The 14,719-nt window shown below is 40.4% G+C and overlaps 1 long non-coding RNA gene across 1 annotated transcript; it reads left to right on the top strand.

The window, feature by feature from the left end:
• The first annotated feature begins 9,194 nt into the window (after positions 1-9,194).
• On the top strand, positions 9,195-14,010 carry LOC137179461 (uncharacterized). The gene is made up of 5 exons (XR_010927819.1): positions 9,195-9,973; positions 10,125-10,270; positions 10,447-10,552; positions 10,911-11,130; positions 11,226-14,010. It is a non-coding gene; the product is annotated as an uncharacterized lncRNA (long non-coding RNA).
• The last annotated feature ends 709 nt before the right edge of the window (positions 14,011-14,719 follow it).

Below are 14,719 nucleotides of genomic sequence, written 5' to 3'. Positions count from 1 at the left end.
TATCTCCCCCTAACAATCACCTGCCCCCCCAAAAAATGGGTGTATGGTAGGGGGCCGAGAGTGCAAATCACTCTACATGGACTAACTACATTGCATCTACAAGCCAACATGAATCATCTGAATAGAGTTTGGCATATCATTCTCTCCAGCTACATCACGCCAAAACTATTGCCTTCTTATCATTACATTTCAGAATATGATTTACAAACATTTAGAAAATTTGGCATGTATGTGATTCACAGAACAGTGCTTTATTTCAGCTGTAACTGGTGCTGGCTAAGAGAAAGTAATCTAGAAACCATGAAAAAACCTGTACACTTTTATTGTGCAAACACAACATTTCAATCCCAAAAGGGATTTTCATCAGGTCTCAAAGACACTGTGCACAAAACCACCCCTATATATATGATCAGGACACACACCTATTTCATGTTCAAGGCAGAGGCTTCGACTGGTAATCTAATCGCCCAGCGGTAGAGCAGGGGAGATATACAGCTCAACAATAGAAAAACATCAAAAACAGAAATGCATTACACATCTTTGAAAATGTAGGCCACTTGAAAGTAGCAGTATACATGCAAACATGATGATATATACACAGATGCCAACATATATAAAAATGTCCATATGTACTGATTTTTTTCTGAACAAACAACAGCCACAGCAATAGATTGCAGTCATAGAATGGTTTTATATCCCAATCAACATTAAGACTCCTAGAGGATAGACTAATTTATAAACCCAAATAGTTTCCCTTTGTAGTTGTCTTTTTCTACATCATCGCCTCTTCTAAATACCAATACCAATACCAAAATAACGTAAGGATGACACATTGTGGCCAGCCTCCATGAAATTTGTGGAAACAGGGCTCTTTTGATTTTGGGTCCTGATAGTACTCCTTTGTTCAGCTATTCTAGTCTTTAAAGCTCTGTTTGTTTTCCCTACATAGAGAAGCAAACATGGGTATTCCAGAGCATAAATGACATTTTTTATTTGTGCATGTAACTGTGCCTTTGATCTTGAAAATCAAATTTATATTTAGATTCAGATTAGCCTATCCCCTATGGGTCTTAATGATGATTGGGATATAAAACCATTACTATGAACTGGACTTTATCCTATTGCTGTGGGTGTTGTTAATTCACCAAGAGAAAGAGAAAAATAAATTATGTATAGAAGGAGTTTTTAGATAATCCCTCAAGGCTCAGTCCTAGGTCGTCTCCTCTTTTATATCTATACGCTTCAGCTAGGCAAAATTACACCAAACCACAACGTATCATTTCATTGCTATGCAGATGAGACGCAGTTATACCTTCCCATCCAACCCAATGAACAGATTGGACCCACCACCCTCACTAAATGTCTAGAGGACATTAAATGTTGGATGATGCATACCTTTCTGCAATTAAACGAAAACAAAACAGGGATTTTATTGTTTCATTCCCCAAACTCCTACACCACTGCCTAGGCCCTCAGTCGGTTTTCCAATCACATCTAACCTTACGCAAAAAACCTTGGAATAATATTCAACAACACTTTGAAGTTGTAAAGGCAGGTGAACACAGTTGTCAAATTAAGCAATATTACATCAGAGGCTGTGCTTTATTATCATTGTTGGCACAACAGTGATGCAGTCAGGAGACGCTTGCGCCAAGTTCCATAAGCATCACTTAAATAATTATACAACAGTTACCAACAAAATAACAGATATAAACAAAATGTATTCATATTGTGAGGCAGTTGGCTCTAAAAATAAATAAAAAAAACTTTTTGCCAATGTTACTTCCATTTCCATGGAAATACATCGGGTATGACTAATACCTGGAAAACAATCAGTCACATCAGTAGACCCTATGTAATGAGCAATCAGCAAGTAGGCCGACCCTTAGTAACGACCTAGCAACAGACACGATTTCTGCCTGTTGAGTCAGCCAGCCAAATTGAGCTAATGCTTTCTAGAGATTGTGGGATGTCCCAAACTGAATAAATACCACATTTATAAACACAAAACTGCTTTGCTAGCTCAGTCTTGTTGTAAGATATCTGCTAAAAAAATATATTTTTTCCATGGACAGATTTAGCTACAACGTCTGCGAACTTCACATACATTTTCAAGCTAGTAGCACTGTGTCACCACCTCACCGGCACAGCTGATGGAGGATGCCATAATGGAAGCTGAGATATATTCTCAATTTAAGGGAAAATGATCAAGTCTTGTTGTATGTCGGGGGGGTGGGTAACGATAAAGAGTGGAGAAGGGTTTGGGTTTTTTCAGTGTGTGTGAGTGTGTACGTGTGTAACTCGTCCCATAGTCTCAGAGTTCAATCCATTCATTAAAGGGTCCGTTTTGTTTTCCCCAAAACCCCAAACCAGTTCAATTCAATCCAGTTTCACAAACATAAGAGAAACACAACCCAAAAGTCCGCAACGGGTTTTATCGCTGATCCTCACAAAACAAGACAAACCAAAGACACTAGAAAAGCAACACAGAACATAAAATAAGCACAGCAGAAACATCTGATAGGTTGGACCACTGTCTTTAACTATATATCTTCAAACGTTACAGTTATGGCTGAAAATTACAACAGAAATAAACAAGTTTGCCGAGTTCACATATCTTTACAACTCAAATCAATTGCCAATTGTCTACCTGGAAGTGACTGTTGTTGTTAGTGCAATGTCATGGTCTATAGTTCTAATCAATGGCAGAGTAATATTTATGGTGATGAGGCATTTTTCATTTTAGCATGGCTAGGTGTGCTGTCATGCTGATTTGATCACATTCTAAATGTCTAGTTGACCAATCAGATAGCTTGGTTGGAACTACCTGTTGTATAATCTAGCTTCCTCCAGCTCAGAATTATATCCAAGATCAGGACATTCTTATCTTCTAAAGACTTAGAAAAAGTAATTCATGCTCTTATATCCTCAAGACTCAATTGCTGTAACTTCCTATATTTTGGTATCAACCAGACCTCCATTCATTGTTTACAACTGGTACAAAATGCTGTGGCCAGAATACTATGTAAAGGTTAAAAAAAGGGAACATTATACGCCTGTACTAGCTTCACTGCACTGGCTCCCCATTCGGTATCCAATCCCTTTTAAGCTTATTGTTTGTTTTTAAAGCCCTGCATGGGCCCTGAGCTGTATTAATGAACTTTTATCCCCCTACAGTACAGCTAGGCCCCTCAGATCTACAGATCAAGGGCTGCTAACCATCTCTTGATCACATTGGAAACTTTTTGGAGACAGAGTTTTCTCAGTAGCAGCATCTAGACTCTGGAATAGTCTCCTAAAAAATATAAGAACCACAAGCTCTGGACTTCTTTAAAAGGTATCTTAAGACCCACTTTTACTCCTTTGCTTTCCTCTCTAACAATTCGTGAAATTATATGTACTCTATATTTATGGGCAGGCATGTATGTTGGTGTGTACGTGTGCATTATGTACGTATGTTTGTAGGTATGTATGTATTGTGATGGCCCTCTGGCTTTGCCATGGCCCGTAGGTTTGTGTCTTGCCCTGGGCTGCTGTGTTTTTGTGTTTCTCCCCTCAGGTTCAGGTAGGTGGAGAGTGCATTAGTGCAACTGGGTGCACCTAGCTAGTTCATCCAGAATGCATTTAGGATCAGCCACCCCCATTCCTTGGTCTCTCACTTTAACACTGGCTCTCCCTCTTGCACCACATGTTTTCTTTTGTTTGGTTGTGTTGCACTTCTCTTTACTTTACACCATACAACTACACATTCACACATCCACTCACTAACACTAATGATCTACTGACTGACCATTCCCCACATTTGATTAATATTTTGTTGCAACTTCTTAAAAAATAAATATAATTGCTTGATTTTGAGTACAACCTTTTGTATTTCCCTTTATTTGTGTCGGATCTGGGAGGTATACGACTGGTTATTAGCAATAATTAATAATTATCAGAGATAATTATCAATTATTAAAATGAATAAATTATTAGTATGAATTAATAATAATAGGGCACCATTCAGAAACTGGGACCAATAACCAGACAGTGAAGTAGTCTCATAAAAGAGTTCACCTAGAATGCTAATATCTAAGGGATATCAACATTCACAGGTGAATGAAGGTTTGAGTTTGAACTCTGACTCTCTCGGTCAGTCACTTTTCACAATAAATGAGCAAAATAATGACAAAAGCGGGAGCGTGTGTGTGTGTGTGTGTGTGTGTGTGTGTGTGTGTGTGTGTGTGTGTGTGTGTGTGTGTGTGTGTGTGTGTGTGTGTGTGTGTGTGTGTGTGTATGGGAGTGTAGATTGTTAGGTATGTGTCTCTGTGTGTGTTTGTGGGCGAGATGGCAGACGTGATCTGAGAAGATGATGTCACGGGAGATTTAAGATGGTGAACGTGATTTCGTGAGATGACATCACGCGATCTCAAAGATGGCGGACGTGATCTCGAGAGATGAAGTCACGTCATGTGAGAGCCAAATGGCAGATGTGACCATGGTGTTTTGGCAGCAAGTAGCAAGAGAGGGATGAAAGAGGAGGAAAAGAGATACCTGCAACCGTGGGGGGAGAGTAGCGGTTGCTTTATCCACAGAGAGCGCACGTACAGACGGTAGTCTGTATGCACGTAGTCTGATTTGTTAACTGACAAAGCAACTTACTTTTCACTCACGGTGGCACAAATACAGCAGTCCTGAGTGGGACAAACACAAACCAGTCTAGCATGGCGAACAGAACTAAACAGGCAGCAAATTTTAACTACTTCTCAGAGTAACGTTATAGCAGGCAAAAGGACTCAGTGGCCCATCAATTCACACAACAATAAAGCTAAAAGCTAAAAACACACAATATAACACTGTTTCTGCCCAGACGCCTCTTACTTGGTCACTTCATAAAGCGAGTAGGTGTGTATTTCAGCCTGTCTTTTGGGTCTGGCTCGGTTCCTCATCTCAGATGCTGACGGGGCCGTCCTCATGCTCTGTCAGCGGGTTTGACAGCCGCTGATCCTCGGCTGGCATTGGGGAGAAAACAGCGGAGTCGACTTTGTTGAAGAAGAGCGGGGCATAGAAGTTATCTGTCTCCGTGAAGAAATCCTTTCTTCCTTCTGCGGGCTGTCTCTCGGATCTGATGATTGTGTTCGAGTGAACACAGGGCGAAGTCTCAGCTTGTCCAGTGAGGAGAGAAACTTCCAGCTCAGTGAGGGGGACATGTGCACGGGGTTACCTCCTTTGGTAAACTGGCTCACGGAGAGAGCAAAGCTTCCTGCAGCGCAGTTACAATGGAAAGGCAATGAGTGTTGTTATGCAGCAGGTACTTAAAGCTGTGGTGATGTCATGGCTGCGTTGCCATGACTCCCATTGGTGTTGGTGTATCTCTGCCAATGAGAGACGATTTCACACCAAGGTGTGAACTGAGCAAAGCATGCTGGGAGATGGAGTCCGTTTTGGACTCCCTTTGTTTGACCTGGCACCCTTCCTTGTTATCAGGCTTTGTGACTGCATGCAGGCCTGCCTTTGTTTCATGCACATGGAGTGTGAGGCCCAACATTTGTCATGGCCTAAGAGCGGGGTCATGTTGTTGTGAAGGACTATGGCACAAACGTGGTTTGTTTTTTAAAGCGCTCTATAAATAAACTTGACCATGAACCTGTTAATATATCACATTACAGGAACATTTTATGAGAAATGTTCTGTCATCTCAGGCCTCAATAACATCCTGAAAACATTTTCTGTATGTTGTTTTGTAAATGTTTTTCCTTTGTTATCATGTAACATAATCTGTGGCCCTGACAACATCCTCAAAACATCCTCTGAATGATGCAGCTAAAATGTTATGTCTTACCTAACATTTAACCTTATCGGAATATTATTTGAAATGAATAGCATCCTCAAAATGTTCTTTGAACATTAGATTAAACTGTTTTCTTTAAAACATAATTAGAACTTGTAGGTAACATTAGCCATTGTTGTGGGATCGTTTCCTGCCAGCCGGGATGGTTCATATTCCAGTTATAGTCCATACATAGGAGAGTAAAGTGTACAGCCTGTACCTTGAAGAAATACACTCACCATTTACTCACATATTGCAAACACACTGCAATTTAAAAAAGAAAAATGTAGTCAGTTTAAAGGCTACATCCTGAAGACTGATATTTCAGTTTCACAGAGGTATCAAGGCTGCCAAACAAGTCAGACTCCAATAAAACACAAATTGCAATAACACTTTCTTCTGTAGATCAATGTGAGCTTTTAATGTTAGTTTATTAATTTAAGGTTTCCTCCTCAAGCCTGAAAGATCATACAAGAAATTGTGCAAAGGGCAAATATAATTACTTATGTCTATATATACACACCATAATCATCCACACTCACTGCAGCATCACATTTTACTTTGTTCCCTCCAACACTGTTATGTTACAGTTAACCTCACACTAGACGTCATCACTGCTGCCAATAACTTACATGCATGGCTGGTTTTATTTTCTATGTTGCTGCGACAGATTCATTGCAGTGCAATGCTACTGAGTGAACGGAGTAAATGTATGTTATGTACTACATTATCACTCTGACCTTGTCAGTCGTACAATAAATCTTTTTTTTCTTTTTCTCATTTGCTGTGATAGGCCCACATGCCAGTTCAGCAAAATACTGTTTGGTGCAGTATTTAATAGTCTTTTCTTTATCTTTGTCCTTACCACATTAATCATATTCTTGTATATTATTGTATTATATTGTATGTATATTATATTGTCTTTCTTTTGTTGTTTCCTGTTTTCTCTACCCATGCTAATGCAATGACAATAGAAGAATTTTGAGTATCAGTACATGCTAACAAAATGTCATCTGCAATGTCATTCGGTAAATGTCTTAGATCCTGTGCTGTCTGAGCTAAATCAACCTTGATGTCTGAGGCTGATTACAATTGATTTTGGTGTGTATTTAAAAGTTTTCCTTTAAGCCTCCTTCTCCATGCTTGAGTTGCAGCCACTGACAGGACACAATGTATCTGAAAAGTAGGCTTCAGTGTTTTCTGACGCCCCAAGGTCACTTGTGTCTCTTGGACAACTTTTTGGTGATAGCAGAGACAATTTATTTTCAACATTTTTGAATCAAACGCAGGCTGTGTGTTGTGCTCTGAACAAATCTTAAAAATACAAATAATTGTGCGAGCAACAGCATCATGACACACAGTTGTGGATACACAGGAAGCTGAAGCAGGTTTACAGTTTACAGTTAAAATTCATCTCAAGACATAATTAAGTTGTATAGGGAATAATTGATTTGAATTATAAATCAACATAGTTTTAGGACTAACAAAACAAACCCATGTGTAGCTTTTGTAAAGGAATCGGCTGAAGGGGAAATCTGTCTTGTTAAGCTCATAATTCTCTGTTTTGGTCCAATATGCAGACTAGTGCATGTGCAGAGCACAGACCTTATATTCTTGACAGTCCAGACCTAGAAATAGCTGCCTCTTTTAATTAAATGCCACTTTTCAAACAGTAGGCTTGGGTTAGCAATGTTTCCCCTGTATTCATTCAGAATATAGATATAAATAAATATAAATTGTAAATGCTGCTGCTAAAATTTCACACGATCATTAATATCAATGGGCTACTAATGATTTTCACTCGCACACTGTGTGAGCACAATAACACCCTATGTTACTGTGAAATTGTTTTGAGTCATCTTGCTTCTCTTCATTCTTCAAAGGACATCTACATGAAAGGTACAAGAGTAGCGTAGTTCCATTGAGGAATAGGGCAGTGCGTGTGTGTGTGTGTGTATGTGTAGTGAGTGTAAATTAGCGTATGTAGTTGAGCGAGTGCAGAGAGCAAGCAGCAGAAAAGTGACGTGAATGCGAGTGGAGCAGAGGAAAAGGTCAGCAGCAAGTTGTCAATCTGGCAGTAAATGTACAGTACAGGCTACAGTCTGTCAGTTAATAAATGCTGCAGCTCCTCAAGACCAAGAAAATACTCGTCTATCAAAGGGAGTTAGCCCGGAAGTTAGCAACAACACGTTAGCCTAATCTGACCAGGTTCATTAAGGTGGACCAGCAATTCTCATTTTAGTGTCAATCTCAGCCCCTCTTTAACAGAGAATGGAGAAATGCCTTGGGGATCTTGAGTTTTTCATATGACAACCCCCCCTCCCCCCTGGTTTACCAAGGTCAATAATCATGCACTCCCATGCATGACATGAATTGTAACTCATTTAAGGAAGGTGACATGTCACATACCTGCTTCATTCACATGCACAGACAGTGTGGTGCTGCACTGGGCATCAGTACAGTACTTCTAGACCATATTTCTCACTTTATTACCAGCCCATGTAAATCTCACAATGTATGCCTTTTATGAAAATAATTTTGGCAACATTTTTTTATTTCCTTTTCACATTTCCTGGTACATTTAAAACCTCGCCTGTCATCTCGGGGATGAAGCTATACACTGATTTTTGGCAGTGTTACAAATAATAATGTGATTCTAAGCTGTGAGAGGTCATTACAGTGTTCATTATACTCCCTGTGACTAAATGGACACATCCATAAAAGCAAACACTTAAAGATAGATTCATCCAGAGAATCACACACACACACACACACACACACACACACATACATACATACATAAATATATATATATACATATATATATATATATATATAAAATGTTCTCCCAAAGGTGTAATTAACTAGTTCATCCATCTACAAAGAATGTACTTACACTGTAGTGCAGTCTGCCTGACACGTGTGTGTATATGCAGTATGCGTGCCCCAGTTTGCAGGTGGTCTTCTGGAGATTGTCATTATCTGTTGGCAGTGTTGGACCAGCAACTTGTAAAGTGTAAACTTGAAAGTGTAGTGAGCATTAAATGAAGCTCCAATACATTGAAGCTATCGGCCAGAGAAATTTAGTAAGCTAAGCTACAACAACATAGCAAAAGTAGTTTGCTACATAAAAGCTACTTTTATATTTTTTATTCTGTTGTTATTATTATTATTATTATTATTATGATTATTGTATGATTGGCTGTTTAACATTGATATTTTTATTAGACTCACTCTGTACTAGTATAGCTATATCTACATAAATTTCAAATAAATCATTTTGACTAACCATAGCTATGTCTACATAAATTTCAGTTTTGACTAACCACCACACTTTGGTTTTTTAGAGACTTGTATTTTTGTTGGACCCTTGCACAGCACACACAGTGTGCACATGCACTGTCAGTGCCCAAGATTGCAAATGTGGGTATTAGGCATACTTGCCAACCCTCCCAATTTTCCCAGAAGACTCCCGATTTTCATTGCCCTGTCCTGGTTTCCTCCCGGGGTCACAGTTCTCCCGTATTTCTCCCGATTTTCACACCTTTTTTTTCCCCTTTCGTTATCACAACCTGTTTCTGGCACTGTACGGTGTGTATAAGCCCTACGACTATAAAATTCTACTGGTGATACCCAGACGACAATACAGCTACACCAAATGTATTGTTTCCATGGCATGCACGCCAAGAGAGCTGCTCGCCTCATCCTCCTCAGTGAGTGACTGTCTTGACAGAAAGAGAAATAGAGAGTTCAAAGAGAAAGAAATACTCCTATAAATTTCAGATGTCTTGGAAAGTAGAATTCCTGTTTCTTACGAAAAGTTTTAAAGGAAAGGGACATGCCTTTTGTAAAATATGCGCGTCAATGTTTCTGTTGAGCATGGGGATCACTCCGACGTGAATCACCATCGAGAGGCTGAGAAACATAAGAAGGCGATGAATGTGCACTAGGGCGAGCAAAACATCATATGCCTGCTTGGTAAAGGGAGACCTGATGCAGTATTATATGCTGAAACTAAGATGTCTATGTTAGTGGCCAAACAGAACATCCCCTTCACCTTCAGTGACGAAATAAATAAGTCGGTGAAAGATGTGTGTCTGGACTGAAAGATTGCCAAGCAGTACTCATGTGGGAGAACAAAGGCAACTCAATAAGTGAAAGGTAAGTCTAACATTATACCACCTCCCAATATTTTTTCTAAGAGCAGCCTAGTTAACATTAGCTACCTATTTTGATTTTGTAGGTTCAAGCCAGTTGCACTTGTTTCAGCAGTATGACTTAAAAACTGTATTTTCTTTATATATTTTGACAGGTGCCATTGCCCCAGCATTGGAAAAGGAGATAACAAACCTTTGCCAAAATCAACCCTTTGGTCTCATGTGTGACGAAAGTACCAACAGAAGCTCAGAGAAGGAGTTTGTGATATTGGCCAGAGTTTTTGATGAGGAAACTCAAAAGGTGGTCACCAAGTTCCTGCATATTCCATTGTGCAACACTGATGTACTTTGATTTCTAGTGTGAGAAACATTGACTGGAACAACGTGGTGGCCTTTAACAGTGATAACTGCAGTGTAACTGGCATAACTCTGTGGCCAGGTGGCTCAAAGAGATTCAGCCATGTCTAATCGTCATAGGTCGTATTTGTCATCTGGTCCAGCTGGCAACGAGATGTGGCATCAAAACTCTCCACCAGCCAACTGAAGAAATCTTAAGCAGCACATATGCTCACTTTCACATCAGGTAAGCATATTAAGCATATTGATATTTTGCATGTACATTATTTTGCAAGAGTGCATTATAGTCTCTGTGACATTATGGTCTCCTTATATTTCACTTTTAACCATTTCTTTCCTCCTTTTTTCCTTAACTTACCTCAACTAGGGATGCACAATATTAGATTTTTTGCCGATATCCGATATGCCGATATTTCCAACTGGGAACTGGTGCTAACGTTAGCTGAGAGGCTAGCAGATCGTTAGTCGTTCTGGTCTCTATATGTTCAATTTTACATTACTCTTCATCATTACCAACTCATCAAGAACCACCCATGCTAATTACATCATGTTTCATAACTGATAAATCCATTATGTGTTTCTAGGATGAAGGCGTGATGGTGCATTGGCTGCACAAGGGGATGACCAGTTTGATAAGAAGATGCCTGGGAAGCTTGCCTGCCCACCTTATCGCTCATGTCCCATTGAAGGACATCAAATTCAAGGACTGTAGTTGCCAGATGAAGACCTCTTTCTTGAAGAGGATGCACAAAGATTCTTGGAGGACAACATGAATGACTTTTCTTCAGTCCCAAGGACGTTTAAGTAAGCTTTATTGTGTAATCCAAATCAGTTTACCTCATAAAGAAATAACTGAAATCCCATCATACAATGCCTGTGGATCTGATCATGTGTCATAGGGCATAGCTATGACCACAAAGATGATGAAAACATTTCCCCTTGACAACATCATCCTCCAAAATCTGTTGGACCCAGAATCATGACATCAGTTTTCCCCAAACTCAGGTGCAGTAATGAAACTTTTTTTTATTTATGTCATTAGGTTTTTTTTTGTTTTTTTGTTTGTTTGTCTTGTTTATAATTGGTTACAGAGGTTGATTACAGAGAAAACATAATATCCAGCTGAGTTGTGCTGAATTTGTTCAATTTTATTTGTAGTGATAGAGCTAGGGAAAAGACTGCCACAGCTCAGGTTGGACCTGGATAGCCTTAGGGAAGCAGTGGTGGAGTGCCATGTGGTTGGCAGGGCAGAGCTTCCAAGAATTGACAGGTTTTGGGCTATTATTGGAACAGATGGAAGGTTCAAGAATCTTGCTCAATTGATGAAGGCACTTGTGTGCATACCACACAGCAATGCATCATCAGAGAGGGTGTTCAGCATGATCAGAAAGTTAGTGACAGCGAATAGAATGAGAATGGACAATTCTACCCTTTGCTCACTCCTTTCCTACAAATTGAATTTCACAGGTCTGGCACACACCTATGCTCCCTCAAGGATGGGACTACAAGCTGCAAATTGCACTTTTAACTACAATAAGCATTTGTAGATTGTCACAGAGGGCAGTGGTGTGCACAGACTCTCTGAGGGGCAGTTGCAAAAAGTGAAAAAAAGGGCACCTCTTCCATGCGTACCAACATGGGGCCCCACTGGATTGAGGTTGATATTAGTTTACGCTAAAGATTCATGCAAATTCACGCTAGAGGGGCGGATTATTCTGTATTCTGTCCTGAGATTCTTGAAATTAAAAGTATTTAACATAAAAAGGTTGCAGTATTCTTATTACTCTGTTATTTTCATTCTTAAAAGTCACCAAAATGCAGGAAACAAAGTCTCAAAAACCCAAATTATTCTGGGGGGGAGCCCTTGGACCCCTTGCTTTGGTTTCAAAATCCTCCCTATTTTTGAGGTCTCAAGGTTGTCAAGTATGGTATTACGACAGCCCCCATATTCCCCTGCATCAGAGACATTATAGGCATCAGTCCAGGGATTGGTAAGTGAGGTCCATATTATAGATGACAGCAGCACATCTGAGTACTTTGCCCTTGCATCATGCCCCCACCAATTTTTGGATTAAAATAGTCCCTCTAATTTGACTAGCAGCAAATGAAAATCCCTAAGTTGCAAATTTAATAGCATAAAATAAGAAAATTGTATTGATTTTAGCTATTACAAACCCAATCCAATGGCCAGTCAGGCAAACAATTAAGTTGCTGCCAATCAACAATCAGTATTGTTATATAGAAATAATTTAAGAAATCATAAGTAATAATTATTAAGAAATAATAATACATAATTATTATGATGATAATTGTTACATAAAATCACTTCAGGGAGCAGGCAGGTGAAGCCATTTTAAATGGTACCTATGTTTCAACAAACCAGGGGAAAAGCTTGCTGCAACCAGTGCTAGTGAACCAGCTGTTATGGGCTAAGATTTCCTGGGCCTTTCAGTATAATCTATGTACTGCCCTTTCAAAGCAGCAACAACATTCACTACTTTGACTCTCAACATTATAACTGTTGACTGTAACATCATTAACTAACCTGTGATGAAGTGTTTGCCACAGACGTATCCCACCATTTACCATTTTCATAAACTCTGCAGATGTCCTAAAGCCACATATCTCTTCTTTTACTGTTTCACACTCTTTGGGGAAATAACCTGTTTTTTGTTTTTTTTTAATTTTTATTGCTTGACGTGCAAAATGCAATGCAGCAGCTTTTAGGCATGTTGCCATGAGTTCTTCCAATTTGGTGCTGGCACCTTTACAGCACTTGTTTTCACCCAAAATGGGGGCATGGTCGTTCTGACGACATATGCCTGCTGAAGTGAAGTGACATATGCCTGCTCTCCTGTATACAGAAGTGCCTCTGTTGGCTACACATACCAAGCCCCCAAGAACAGCGCTGAGCTCTGAAGCCAATTTGACGTAGTTGCCAAACTGTGTAATTACAACTTCCGGGTCCGTCATGTGATGCACAATGCCCAAAAAGCATTTTTCCACACACAATCATGGGAAAAGGAGCAGCCGTGTATCCATCTGTATAAAAAGATAGATACATTTTTTTGAGCACAACCCCTGCAAAATGACTTGTTTCACTATCAACATTTGATCCATTCGGTCCGCCAACATTTGGAAAGTCTAGAAGAGCCACACAATTTAATTATTTTATCCCATACAAGTTAGTGGAGGGCTAAACCTGAAGTTAGCTGGCTCAGCCAGTGGAAGTCTCTCATGCACATGTGGTTGAGAGGCAGGGTTAAAAGAAACGTTAGTGTGCTTGCTTTATGTGCCACACAGATCTGGGTAATTCTATACCTGGAAGTCGATCTTTTTTGGCTTTGTACGCTACTGAGCAACTTTAATAGGAATGAACGGGATCCTGCCTTCAACACTGTATCCAGTTCTCTTGCCATCATCCTGCCTCACTGGACTCACACCAGTTCGCTTACAGAGCTAACAGATCCACAGAGGACGCCATCCCTCTGGCTCGTCACACTGTCCTTACTGACCTGGAGAGATATGGCACATACGTGTGGATGCTCTTTGTAGACTACAACTCTGCTTTCACTACTGTCATTCCCAGCAAGCTCACCTCCAAACGCCATCAGCTAGGCCTGAGCTCACCACTATGCAACTGGATCCTGAATTTCCTGTCAGAGCGTCCTCTGGTGGTGAGACCAGACCAGACCCCCACCTGTCCACACCACAGGGATGTGTACTGAGCCCCATCCTCTACTCCCTCTTCACACACCATTGTGTTCATGCATTTGCCACAACCACCATGGTTAAGTTTGCAGATGACACAACGGTGATGGGGCTGATCCTCAACAGCAATGAATCTGCCTACAGAACAGAGGTGCAGAACCTAGCGAGCTGGTGCTCAAAGAACAATCTGTCTCTTAATACAGCAAGGACCAAGGAGCTAATCATCGTCTTTGGAAGTTCACAGGATGAAGAGTACGCTCCAGTCTTCATCAACAGAGTGGAGAGAGTGTCCAGCTTCAGGTTTCTGGACATACATATCTAGGAGGACCTCACATGGTTCACTAACACCACTGCACTGGTCAAGAAAGCACAGCAACATCTGTTTTTCCTGAGGACGCTGAAAGGCTGGCTGCCCCAACAGATGCTGGTGACTTTCTGCCGCTGCACCACAGAGAGCATCCTAACATACTGCATCTCTGTGTGGTATCTCAGCTGCACAGCCGCTGATAGGGAAGCTCTTCAGTGGGTCATCTCCAGCACACAGAAGATGATTGGGATACAGCTCCCTGCCTTGGAGGACATCTACAGGTCATACTGCCTCAGGAAAGTACCAGCATCTGTACTGACCCCACACACCCATGCCATCATCTGTTTGAACCCCTTCCATCTGGCAGACATTATA

This window comes from Thunnus thynnus, chromosome 3 (genome assembly GCF_963924715.1).
Source record: "Thunnus thynnus chromosome 3, fThuThy2.1, whole genome shotgun sequence".
NCBI classification, from domain to species: Eukaryota; Metazoa; Chordata; class Actinopteri; order Scombriformes; family Scombridae; genus Thunnus; species Thunnus thynnus.
The sequence above is the reverse complement of the archived record's forward strand: the minus strand, read 5'-3'. Positions and strand labels throughout refer to the sequence as shown.